Source organism: Periophthalmus magnuspinnatus, chromosome 7 (assembly GCF_009829125.3).
Source record: "Periophthalmus magnuspinnatus isolate fPerMag1 chromosome 7, fPerMag1.2.pri, whole genome shotgun sequence".
NCBI lineage: Eukaryota > Metazoa > Chordata > Actinopteri > Gobiiformes > Gobiidae > Periophthalmus > Periophthalmus magnuspinnatus.
This window is the reverse complement of record NC_047132.1, coordinates 28,121,109-28,134,993: the sequence shown is the minus strand read 5'-3', so window position 1 is coordinate 28,134,993 and position 13,885 is coordinate 28,121,109. Positions and strand designations below refer to the sequence as shown.

General features: G+C 37.2%; 1 protein-coding gene across 4 annotated transcripts in view; it reads right to left on the bottom strand.

The window, feature by feature from the left end:
* The window catches only part of clstn1 (calsyntenin 1), a 60,836-nt gene that overhangs the window by 33,410 nt on the left and 13,541 nt on the right, over positions 1–13,885 (bottom strand). The window lies entirely within an intron of this gene.

Below are 13,885 nucleotides of genomic sequence, written 5' to 3'. Positions count from 1 at the left end.
CTTCCTTCGCTAATGAGCTATTCAACATCGTGTCATACACTTTTAAACCTCAGACTGGGGGATTTGAGAAAGTCCAAGGCAGTTTATCCACGTTATTGTCAATTCTCATGATAATTTCAAGCGTGTTGTGTACGGTGGATAAAATAGGGTTGTCATAAAATCGATATCCAGATGTGAATCAATTCTAAAACTATTAATGAAACTAGATATTCGTATGAGCATGTATGGATACTAAAGAAATTACATAAATGGGGTAAAGCTGGATCTATATCGGAACTACAAAACGAGTACTATGTAAATTATAAAAGGCACTATTACTTTGTTGAGCGTTTTCCTTTGTATAGAAATCAACTTCTAGGTACAGTTGTGCCTCAGTATAACGCGGTTCACCTTTCGCGGCCTGATTTTTTTACAAAGTATGATCATGCATTGTGTTCTGCGTCCTGATTGGCTGTTGGACTGTAGACCATTGTCCATCAGTCTCTTCCGTGCCGTGTCTCCTGTACAGTACAGAATGTGTTCAGACAAATTTACATAAATGTTGGATCGCAGTGTGACTCTGAAGTGCTGTATGTTTGCAATTTGTTTTTTTGTTTCTCCCCGACAAAACCCACAATGTCGATGAAACGTTCTGCACCGACAAAGGCGCCTACGAAGGTTTGAACGCCAAAATGAAAGCCAAATTGTTAGGAGATAATACGGTGACTTTGTGGAAGGAGTCCATGGACGGTCAGTGGGCCTGTATAAGCGAGGTCAGCAAAGGCCAAGGAGCCGTGTCCACCATCACAGACACACAGCAGAACAACGAACAGTGACATTAGATTACGTAAGGAGTGACAATTTACTTGATCTGAATCGAACCCTGGGACTCCCAGTATGAAACAAAAGAGAAAAGGCTGATTATCTTTTGAAAACAAATATTACTGGGAAATGGTTTTAGCAGATGCACACGATATACATGCACATATCAATAAATACAAAAAAAAGCAATCATCTGTGGGAGCTGGAATCGCACCGCCAACTTGTGGGTCAGTGGATCTGATCGCTCTACGAAGGATGTTTACGTCGAGAGCGGGATTCGAACCGCCAACCTTCAGATCACACTCTACAAACTGAGCTACTGACGCCCCAAAGACACCAGGCGAAATATTAAAACTGACAGTCTCATCAAATCCAGGTCAATTTATTCAAGCAAATGCAAAGTTTTTTTCTTCTTTTTATAGGTCAACTCGTCCAACTTGCTTCTGGCCCTCAAATCAAATTTTAACCATTACTAATTACAAATAAACATTCAAGTTAACGCTTCCAAATGTGCGTCCGCATAGACCTGTCATGATAACAGGTTTTGAAGCATACTAATGAGCTGTTCCTCACACCACTTCAACGGTCTTAACAATCCCATCAAAAACACGAAGAACCGAGGGAGGCTGAGGAGAAAATCGCAAGTCATTTTAATGTCTGTTCTCATTACTCTTCACTTTAAATCTCGCCTGGTAGTGAAACTTTAATTACAAAAGGCACATTTTTCAAGCTGATTCATTGCACCGGTTTAGTGTTTCGGGGCGACAAACGCTGACAATCTGTGAATATATTTTAAAGTTTAGTATCAAAAGGATGAAGACGTCTGTGGATATGGCTTTCAGGCTGATTTATGAAGTGGAAGTTGGATTATTTGTGGTACTGTTTACTCTTAAAAACCGTAGCGCTATCTGCAGTACTGAGCAGAAGCCTCCGGTGAAGATGCAGAAAACAGCACTGAGTGACACATTTGGGCTGAAACGGCAGAGGCAAAGGCGGAGATGGGGGGCTCTGGTACTAGAGATAGGCAGATATATCGGTTGGTTGTTATTTGGACTCCAGATATTTTGTTTTTGGTCGATCTGCTGTCTATAAAACACACACAAAATAACTTTATATTGACACTTTCATATGAAGAGATAGCTGCACCAAAAGGGGCTTGGAGGGCATTAAATTTGGGGAAAATAATCAAAATATCAGCTTGAAAATATCGTCAGAGCTAATCGGACATCGGTTGCTCTGAATTCTAAACAATCAGTATCGGAATTGGACATGAAAAAACCCATATTGGTCGATCTCTATGTTTTACAATCAAAATGTGACCGGGTTTGTGGTGAGACGACACACGAGGGTCTTATGTGAGTGAACGTGTGATGGATGACTGGAGGACAGGCCGGCAGCAGGGGGGATGTACTGTAAGAATGTTCGTTTCTGATGTTAGCGTCAAAGAGGACCAAGAGTCTGAAACATAAAGTCAGAAAGGTTTTAATGAGTTCTGTTGGTTGGTTTCTGTTCTGTTGCATGAAGAACAGGCGCAGAGGCACAGGGATTGTTCTGTAGATCTTTAGTGTCGGTTACAGCAGTGCAGTCGGGTTAAAAGCAGTACACGGTGAGATTGTACCAGGGTTTAACAAAGTCAGTCTCACAATCTCACAGATTCTGGAGAAGGTTGAGCTTGCACCAGTGTTTTCTGTTACTCGAGCAGTAGAAGCTAACGTTCTATAGATAAGAAATTTAAAGCACAATCGAACAATGTGACTGAATCGGGAAGTCGAACAATGTGATCGCGTCAGGAAGTTTTACACCATTATAAGAAAATAAGCAATATTACATTTATATATTGTCCACACAATTCCAACACGGGTAAAGTGAACAATGAAGCAGTGGACTCTCAGGAAAGGAGAGGAAAAGAGTCCTGGGATGTGCATGTTGACAGCTTTTATAGTGTCCCTCAGTGTATTTATGTGTGGGGCAGGTCTTTTTTTGATCTGCATGGCGTTACACATTAAGAAACTTTAGGCACAGTCGAACAAGGTGAGTGTTTTGCAAAGGGTCACACAGTAAGGGTTCCTTACTAAGAGTGGCTACAGATGAGAAATGTGGCCTTAACCTACATGCCCAGAACATAGCTGTTTATCTAATTGTCCCCACGTCCATTTAAGCCCCACGTTTCCATATCCACTGGTGCGCACATGTCATTTACCTTAGCATTAGTAAATCAAGATACTAGTTTGAAGTAGTGCTGCACTGCTAGAAAATACCTCACAGTACCCGCACCTCCAAAATGTCAAAGTCACACTGGCATCGTGAATTATTTCAGTATATTTAAAGCGTACGTTGTAACTTTCGTGGTGGAGAGTCTGCCATTAGCTTGTCTCAATGGAGATATTGCTGCTCACCTGGTTTCTATATAGGAAAAGGACAGTTGACAGTTGATTTGGATTTTTCTTGACCCTGAACGACTGAGATTACACAAAGATTGGGTATCGATATCTATAAAGACAAGCAGATTGCACCAACAAGCCAAGTTACAGGTCAGAGCAATGGAAAGGAGAGCCCGTCACAATAAGAACGCACGTTTTCTGAAGGTGTTTGACGCTAACGATCATTTGGAGCTTTGTAATTAATCAAATTTGAGTTAATGATGAGCTTGGGTCTGTTATTTGACTAGTCCACAGCCAATCCTCTGTTGTTTGTGGTGATAAATATGAAATTACTTTATAGCAACTCAGCAAAAAATCCATCAAAATCAGTAAATAAATGGCTGATTAATGTTGCAGGGAAGCATTAGTTCATTTTAGAGGAAGCCGCTTGTTGCCTTCAGCTCATTACTGTAAAGAGAAGACCCAAGTTGTTTTCAAAGGCACCCTACTGGCATTACAGAGATAAAACAGGACTGGAAAACAACTGCAGATGCATTGCTTTGAAACTTCAGATTCATGATTATTTAATGCTGGAAAGACTGTATTGGCACACGCTGTAGATGGTACGGTATGTGTGGTGGAATAAAGGTGTGAATAAACCACTGCAGGATATGTGTGCACTTAATTAAGACTTACATAAGAGACCATCTGGTGCATAATTTGAAAGTTCAACCAATAAGATGAAGGATTTTTACAGTATATCCCCCGTTTACTTCCACTTGAGCGTGTTACGTGCTGCGGACAAGCTGGTAGTGTTGTTACGGGACAGAAAGTTGATTCCGATACTAAGGAAAAGGTATGAAACGTGATACAGGTAGCTCAGTTTGTAGAGTATTTGCGAGCTGTTCTGAAGGTTGGCGGTTCGAATCCCACTCTCGACATATACGGTTTATCATTGGTAGAGTGCCCACGGGTTGGCAGTGTGATTCTAGCTCTAACAGATGAATACTATCGTTGTGTACTTGGGCAAGACACTTAACCCTTTGTCCCCATTGTCTACGTACACTGGTGTATGAATGGTTGAGTGGTTCCATGATATAAAGCGTTTTGAGTGCCTTAAAGATGGAAAAACTATATAAAAATGTGACTTATACTCATTTTGCTATCACATAAATAATACGCATTCTTTATATATGGTCTAATGTAAATTTCAGCCTAAAAAAAAGCCAGTTTTTTAATGTTACCATGGTCTCCTACAAGCTGAAACTGAAACTAACTATTCATAACTGCTTAAATGATTATATATTTCAGATTCTAGCTTTATTATCTGTTTGAAGGTTTTTATTCTGCACTCTTCTGTTATAATCTTAATTTTATGATGATAATTTGTGATTATTTATGCTTCAATTTGTGTGATTTTAACGTCTTTCTTATTCCGTAAAGCACTTTGAATTACTTCGTGTACAAACTGCGCTGTACAAATAAACTCGCCTTGCCTGGAAACCACTTTTGTTTAGTTTTTTTGGACAACCTTAGAAGAAACCATCAAACTATAAAACAAAAGAGTACTGAGTCACCCGTGGAAACTTTTTATGCTTTGGTGCAGCATTACATAACCTACAATCAATGCGATACACAGACGAGCCATAACATTATGACCTATGACAGGTGAGGTAATGTTTCCATGGCAACTGCATCCGTGGGTGGGAGAAAAATTAGCTTTAACCTACACGTGAAAATAGGTGCAGCAAACATGTACTGATTAATTGAATTTGTAAGTAAACCTGTCACGATTAATACAATATTAACTAATTTTTCAATCATGATGAGTGGAACAATGCGTTTTCTTTGCAGTAGTGGGACATTTTTGGTAAGATTTGAGCCGTAAAAGGTCGAATTAATAACAACATAGTAGATGTAGAATAGTTTTTGTGGTTTAACAGATTTGGGATTTGGGTTTTTGTGTCAATGTCATAAATTTGCTTCAATATTATCGTTTATCTGCGATATTTACTGCAATATATCGCACTTTTAAGCGTGTTATCGTGACAGGCCTATTTGTAAACCCACTGAACTTTTTAGCACGACTTCACCTCAACATAAAATACATCATCCCATTAAAATATGTTTTTCACCAGCGACAAAAACAATCAAAAAGTTGAAAATAGAGAGTATTTTAGTGTCTGTTTACCAAATCCAATTTCAGCAGAGCAAATGGTTTGTGACGCCTCATTACTTAATTTAGAGTAATTTACAATGATTTCATGATCAATGGAAATTAATTACAAGCTATTTGCGCTGGGCTGGTATAATATGAGCTCCATGTAATTAAACAGCACATGCTTTTTTTTGAGAGGGTTATTTTCAGGCACCGATATCAAGTCGTGGCAAAAGTCTACAGCAGAGACAGAGTTTTTAGCAGATCAGCTATCGGCCAGTATTTTGTTTGGTCCAGCCAGCAGCCTAAAAATACATGAAAATATATATGCAACAAAGCTTTATCTGTTCATTTTAGACCAAAGAATGTACTGCACAAATGTGAGTACACTGCTCTCTACATCATCTGTACTAAAACAGGTTTGTGATTGAGTTTGTGCTAAATTCTACTTAAACGATTTGGGAGGAATTGATCTAAATCTGACCTATATATCGGCCCAAAAATATCAACTAGGTTTTTTGGGGGTCAATATTTATCGTGTGTACATTTTCGCTGCACTACTGGAAAATTTTTGGTTAAGATTTAAGCCGTAAAAAGTTGAATGAAAAAGTTCTATGACTCATTACAGATGCAAACTAAGAACTAAAGAGTTAATTCTGCTGTTTATTGATGATATTTTAATAGTACTGTATTGTGTTTTTTGTAGTTTCAGCAATATATCGCACTTTAAAATGTTTTGTAGTTGTATTTTGTAATAAATGTAATCATTATCTGGTCTCTAAAGATTATAAAACACAAACAAAAAGACAAATGTCAAAGAATAATTAAATATTTCCGGATTTCATCAATAATGCTCTGTATTCGCAAATATTCTCTATTTAGAGGTCTTTATTTTGTTATTATATATTTTTTAAAAAGTCTCAAAATGAAATAAAAATAGTTATTTCACTGTTAGCTAATTATTCTTATTTTATTAAATTTTAATTTGTATTTATTTATTTGCCCATTTTATTATTATTTGTTTGTGTTACTTATTTTTAGTTTTTTTCAATGTATTTTTTGTTTATATATTGATTTTATGTATTACTTATTATTTTACTTTTATCTATTAAGCTATATTTATAACTCATATATAAGGTTATTACCAACTATTATGCCAAAAAAACTTCAATAAAAAGCATAAGAATAACGATTGTTTCACTAGTCTGTGAAATCTCTCAGTCGTCCTTCGGATCTACTGCAAGAAAACTTCAATTCTGTCACTGGACAAAAGTTTTATGGTTCAACTAATCGAAAAAATAATCGCTGACTATTCGACTGCCAACATAATCGTTAGCCGCAGCCCCTCAGTGTGTCTTTAAATCCATTTAGACCTATAAGTGAGGCTACGTGTGGAGCAGCTGCTGCGGTTGCCATTTGCAAATTGATCAGGTCATAAATCTAAGTGTTTGCTGAGCTTCGTCTTGGCGAGCGGAAACCTTTAGACAGATTGCCAACAGAGCAGACGACTACAGTAATCTGCTTTAGAGTCTGGCACAGTCTGAGCCCGGTCACATGGCATCAAACCAGCAGCAGAGACAGAGGGGCACCCAACCAGGACCGTCCCGACACAGCGTTTTCACAAGCCCTATAGGAATAACACTGTATCTCGCTATAAATCACTACAATATTAATCAAATACTGGGATTACATTACACATTTTTCATGATGAGGATGGTATTAAATATTATACTGCCTGCTCTATTTTTCAAGGCACTAGACTTTCAAATTCAAATGGAGATTCTGACATTATTCAAATGAAATAGGACTAAGTATAATATCAGCTGTATCTCAAGACGCAATTTCAACACAATTTTCTGGTATAATAATATTCAGATGACACTTAACAGATATGTGCTAAAATGTGTCTTTAAATGGATTACTTCAGCTTGTGAAATGTGAAATTACTTATCCACAAACAATTTACTTGATTTTCCAGTTTGTTATATCTTCAAAACAACATTCAGAATATGATCTATCTCTCAATAATCTGCTCACCTTTAACTATTAACTGCAATCACAGAATAAATGTTATACTGTTGGAAAAAAAGACTCTTTTTGAAAATGCATTCAGTCTTTAAGAAGCCGAGATCAAATAAAGCCAAACGCTGATAGGTTTAAACTTGAAAAGGAGTCTGAAAAATGTGGGGCAGGTGTGCATTAGGAGCCAGGCCCTGAAGGTCTGTGGTGGATTCAACGTGAACTCCACCACACTGGAAATCAAAGCCTCTTTGAGCCGAGCACACTTCTGTGCAAATCCAAATCTAAAACACGACTTCATACAAAGCGCCACATTTTCACAGACACACTGTGAAATCGCCAACAAGAGCTTTGGGACAAGACAGGCTCACCATCCTCCTGCAAACCTGCAAAGAACACGGAAAGACACAAACTTTGGAGATGAGCAAACAAGAACTCACATTATATCACGTTATGTATTTGTAGAATTTCTTGGAGTTGGGGAGCGACAAGATTAGAACAAAAAATATAATGTTTATAGATGTAACCCATACAGACGTCTCATTTTCAGCAGAACAGAAGTTATTCAAACACTGGTATAGAGCAAATCATTAGGTCCAAACCGCAATCATTAAAGACTCAATTATGAACAGCACACTTAGAGTTTTATATAAAAGATCTATTCAAAGAAAACCTAAAAAGCAACCACTGCAAAACTAATTATACCCCATTAGCAAACAAGGCCAGCCTCCCCACGAGCCTTTGTGGATGTGTTCTCACTATCCCAACTATCTCCGTCTGTGCCAAAACAAGTAATGTTACATCTGCACTCAATACAATATGTATGAACTCAAAAAACCCCGTCAATTCTATTTGAGAAAAGAATCTGTCAAAGGGACCAACCCATTATTGGTAACAAACATCGAGCAGACACTTTCACACTTTACTTTAATAGTATAAAAATCACAGGAACTTTCAACACAATAAGAAAATGATAAAAACAGATTTTATCAAGAGTAAGGTAAGGTGAAGGAAACGACAAGAAGAAAAATGCATCTTTGCCCAATTTCAAACTTTTTTCAACACATTTCAAGCCACAGTTCACAATAACGCACTTTGGAGTCCGATATATTGCGATATAAAGTAAATATAGACGATAAACGATAATATTGAAACCAAACCATAAAAAAAGAAATACCCCCATAAAACTATTATAAATGTACAATATGGTTAGTTTGCATCTATAATAAGTCATAGAAGTTTATAAATCAACTTTCTAAAGCTCAAATCTTATCATATTGCCAAAAAATTTTACCCACGATAAATACTGACCCTCAAAAATACACTTCCAACTTTCAAATACTGAACAGCAAGTAGATATAGTAATTATCGTGACAGGAATTCAGAAATGATCCCATATTTGATTTCGAAAAAACATCCATATGAAGTGCATGAATGCCATTTCCCCCCTCGCTCAATCATTCACACCCGCCTCCAGGAGAAAACGCAAGATGGATGACTTTTTAATCTGCGTCACCTTCCATCTCACCTGAGGGCACAGAAAATACACCGACGCTCAAGTTAAAATAAAATGGACTCCGGAGTGACAAATACCGCACGTTTCCTCAATCAAACTGTCTCCCCGAACATAAATAAAACATCAACTAGACCTGTCACGATAACATGATTTCGAGGATGATGCATCGCTGTAGAAAAATATCATGATAAACGATAATATTGAAACTACTTAATGCTGGAAACTACAGTACGATAATGCAGGATAACCCTAGTAAAGCACAAAAAAACAACAGAATGTACCAATAATTAGCCATAAAAGGGACTTATTTAGTCGTCTACAGCTCAAATCGTATCGTATTACAACAAAAATACCCTAAACTTTGCCACTTTCGCAAAGAAAATGTACAAACGATATTGATATTGAACGATAAATCGATATGGTAATTATCGTGACAGGCCTAACATCAACAGATCAACAATGCGTGGATTACAGATCAGATGTATACCTACTGAGTTGTACTGAATGCGTAAAATAGTATGAAGTAGCAGTATAAAGTACACAATCTCTGTTACGTCCTAATGAGACAAAGGCCACAGATGGCAACCTTCTTAGACGAGGAAACAACAGAGGAGAAGCTTCTCAATCCTGTTACAGCAAATAAAGCCAATGCAATTTAATCTGATAATGGGATGCACTGATTTCATTCACTAACAACAAGGTCGAGCGCAGACAGAACGAAAAGAGGGCTGCCAAGAACATGCATCTTTACACAGGAAACAGGCTGTACCAGAGCGCAGAAGGAACACGGTACGCCACGGATCGCAAGTTTGAATTAAATCGTGAATCTCCAATGACACATGTCTGTGGGCTGTGTGTTTCAAAGACAGGAGTGGGTTGAATGGGTTTTTACCTCAAGTGGATACCGAGAATAGAACTTTTGGAGATGCGCTTTATGATGATGATGTGTACTTTGAGGAACTAGATGGTAGAAACTAAAGGAAAGGGAAGATACTAATCGAATCATTCTCTCAGAACATACAATTTGCAATCTATAACCAAAATATCTACGTTTATGTCACAATAATATCACATAAATCTCGTCTAATAACTATTTAGCACAACACAAGCGTCTTAGTTTGTAGAGGGTTTGTCCACTGATCTGAAGGTTGGCGATTTGAATCTCGCTCAACGTAAACACTGTTGGTTAAGCGGTCAGATGAATGCTGTCGTTGTGTCTTTGGGCAAGACACTTAACCCACTTCGCCCCCAGTGTCTGCGTACACTGTTGTATGAATCTGTGTGTAAATAGGTAAGTGGCTCCTTGATGTAAAGCTCTTTGCATGTCTCTACGCTGGAAAAGTGCTATATAATTTTTATTTTATTTTATTTTATTTTATTTTATTTTATTTTATTTTATTTTATTTTATTTTATTTTATTTTATTTTATTTTATTTTATTTTATTTTATTTTATTTTATTTTATTTTATTTTATTTTATTTTATTTATTCGGTCATGTGCCTATTCACCATTTGCAACGACAAAAAGCATCTCTAAAAAAAAAAACGAAAAAGCAACCACTGCAAAACTAATTATGTCCCATTAGTAAACAAGGACACCCTCCAATCACACATTTGTAGAGGTGCACTCACTATCCACGCTGCGCCAAAACAAATTATCTGATATCTGCACTCAATATAATATGTATGAACTTAAAAACCCTGTTGTGAGTGCCCTGTGAGCCAGTGGTGGAAGGTAACGAAGTACAAGTAGTAAAGTACTGAACTGAAGTAAAGTACAGATGCCTAAAAATTCTACTTAAGTCAATTTTGCAGTGGATACTTTTTACTTTTACTTCACTACACTTGAGAGCAGTATCTGTACTTTCTACTTCAATATGTTTTTGAACAGGACTGAATAGTAAAAAGTACTTTTCCCATGATTTGAGGGAGTATTTTTACCATGTTCGTGGTAAAATCCTGACGAAAGTTTGAGTTCAAGCTTTGATTTTGAGCAAACAAAAATAAATACACAAAATTGCTACGAAAAAATGAAAAAATTGATTTGTTTTGCAACTGTGGACCAAAATCTGAATCATTTTTAAATCTTTATCATTACATTTAACCCTTTGACAAATTGACAACGCTTGCGTCAAATACTTTTCCTTTTTACTCCTTAATACTTAAGTAACGAAAAAGTCCCCCACTGCCGCTAGCACTCACGTTACATAGATGTCACACTGTTCTAGTACTTTTCACATGATTTGAGGGATTATTTTTACCATGTTCGTGGTAAAATCCTGACTAAAGTTTTTGATTTCAAGCTTTGATTTTGAGCAAACAGAAATAAATACACAAAATTGCTACGAAAAATGGCGAAATTGATTCGTTTTGCTACTGTGGACCAAAATCTGAATCATTTGTCAATTTGTCAAAGGGTTAAATGTAGAGATATACTGCTATTTTTACTCCTAAGTACATTTTTTAACAGGTACTTTAATACTTTTACTTAAGTAACCAAAGAGTGCTTCATCCCCCACTGCTGCCAACACTCACGTTACATAGATATCACACTGTTCTCATAACTATTTTGCGTTTGCCAAATGAGCACAGAGACAGTTATGACCAGTGACATCCCCTGTGCTCCCGTGGGACGTGTAAATTCTCTGGTACTTTGGACAAGGGAGGGTTGCCAGCTCCTTTCATGTCGCCCCCCAAAAGCCTGCGGTAACATATTGACCAGTGAATGCGGCACACAAACAAAAGAGCTTTGTAGTATCTTTTATGGAAGCTTAACCAATACAGTTTGACCAATAACCGTGATAGAACGCTTCCTGCGGGAATGTAAGGCCGACAAAAGTCCCGTTAATCCTGAGATCCAACACGACAACAGACGCTAAACACTGTATTCAACACTTTACAAACAGTGACTCACCTTTAGGGTATGTTAAACAGCTATGGTACAGGGCTAACAGTATATACTTTTATATTCTATAGACTGGGTAAAGAGGTGGACTAAGGGCGTTTTGCTCCAGTCAAATGAAGCTCATCGAGGCTAGTAGTTACAGGGGCGAATTTTTGAAGCTAAATTCCAACCGTGAGTATCATAGCAACCAAAGAGCCAATCCGGAGCCAGGCTGTTGAAGGTAACGCCCCATCCCGCCCGCATCGCCTGTAACGCTGTCAATCAAACCTGTTGCTAAGGCTAAAGGGAGTGACCTCGGGGAAAGAAGGCGCCTGATTTGTCTGTTATTAATGTTCATATCTTGATTTACGGACACAAATGCGAAATGAAAACACCCGGATCATGTCGAACGGGTTAATACGAACATTTTAAGACCAAAATGATGAGTCTCACTGCAGCAGTTACAGAGAGAGATGACAATTTCTCAATGTAAAGTGAATTGGAGCCAGAGTCGATGGAGCCGGAAGCGTATAACTTGAGGTATGTTTTATACTTTCTTGTACTGCACTTTCTGTATTTGCACAAACTAAGGTTAAGGCTTGATGCTAGATACCGATTTCGACACCACTTAAACTAAAAAAAATGAAAACAATAGTAGCTTTTTAATAATAATAATACTTGTGTGGTTTTATAACAATTCTTTTATAGATGAAGACCATTCGAAACTACTCAGTAAATGTACTTTTTTTGTCTTTTTTGTGTATATTTTCCACATTTGATTGATCTTTTAATAATAAATATCCATTTGTTTTATATCTACTACTATCTGGGTATTGACCTTTTCTTTACAGCTCTACTTTGGGATTAAAACCTCCAGTGAATACATTTTTTTGTATATAATATTGACTATAGGATTCTCCACTCAAGTTGATATAGTCACTTCCCAATCAATAACACAGATACACTGATTGCAAAGACGGTACAAGTGTTAACGTCGGGTTAGCGCCAGGTCAGGAGGCGGAAAGGTTGACAGCCCTGGCAATCAGTGCTTAACTGCAGAGAAACCAACAAAAAACCAACAAGTGCCGTTTAGGGTCACTAGGTCATCTATACAATGTGTTCCTTAAGCTATTTCGTTTCTAAATGCTTTGGGCTTAACGCTATAGTTATCATCTCTGACACCCGTGGATCATTATGTTATAATTCGCCCATTTTAAAAAGCAACATGAATCTAAAACGACTTAATAAAAGAAACAAGTCTGCTGAGTTCCGCGTTAGAAATCTGCGGTGCCCAATGGGAGCTGATGTCGCCGAAAACATCATCACAACAAAGAGATGTCCCCCTCCCACGGAGAGCTGCAGATCTCACTAGAAAGTAGAAGACTTTTTTTTATTTGTACTAAAATGAATACACAAAGCTGCCTAATCTTATGTGTATCATCGAAGAAAATAAACTTGAAGAAAAAAGTAAATAAAGGGCAGGTAATGTGGTAATGTGTACCAGTAGAGGTAAAAATGGGGATTTATCGGAAATATGGCGTCTTGGAAAAAAAGAGATTAGCTTTGAAACGTCGATTTTGTGTAATAGGTCTGCTTTAAAACAATAGTCAGTGAGAACCATTATGCTAACTGATGTGTGTTAACATGACAAAAAGGACAAGTCGTTCGGAAAACAGTTAAATCACTGTTCTGTGTCACTGCTCTGCCGCCATTGCCATAAGGATAAACATGCAACAATGCTTCACTGCTTTGAGTCTATAAAACTGCTTTGAGTCTTCATATAAAACAGAGAAACAACTAATAACTAATATTTTTCACTAGAGATAGACAGATTTCCAGCAGAGGTTGATATTTTGTTTGGTCGACCTGCTGCCTCCATATGCATAAAGGCAAGGCAAGTTTATTTGTATAGCACAATTCGTACACAAGGTAATTCAAAGTGCTTTACAGAATAAGAAAGACATTAAAATCAAGTAAAGAGTAAAGATCCAACAATAATCGAAATATTGAAATATCATATCGTCAAAATTCTCATAATAATATCATGGGTCATCACAATATATGGAATTTACAAGTCTGTTTGCTTAAATTCATTGTTATGGTGCAGAATCAGCTAAAAAAACAGAGAGAACTACATAGACCATGATC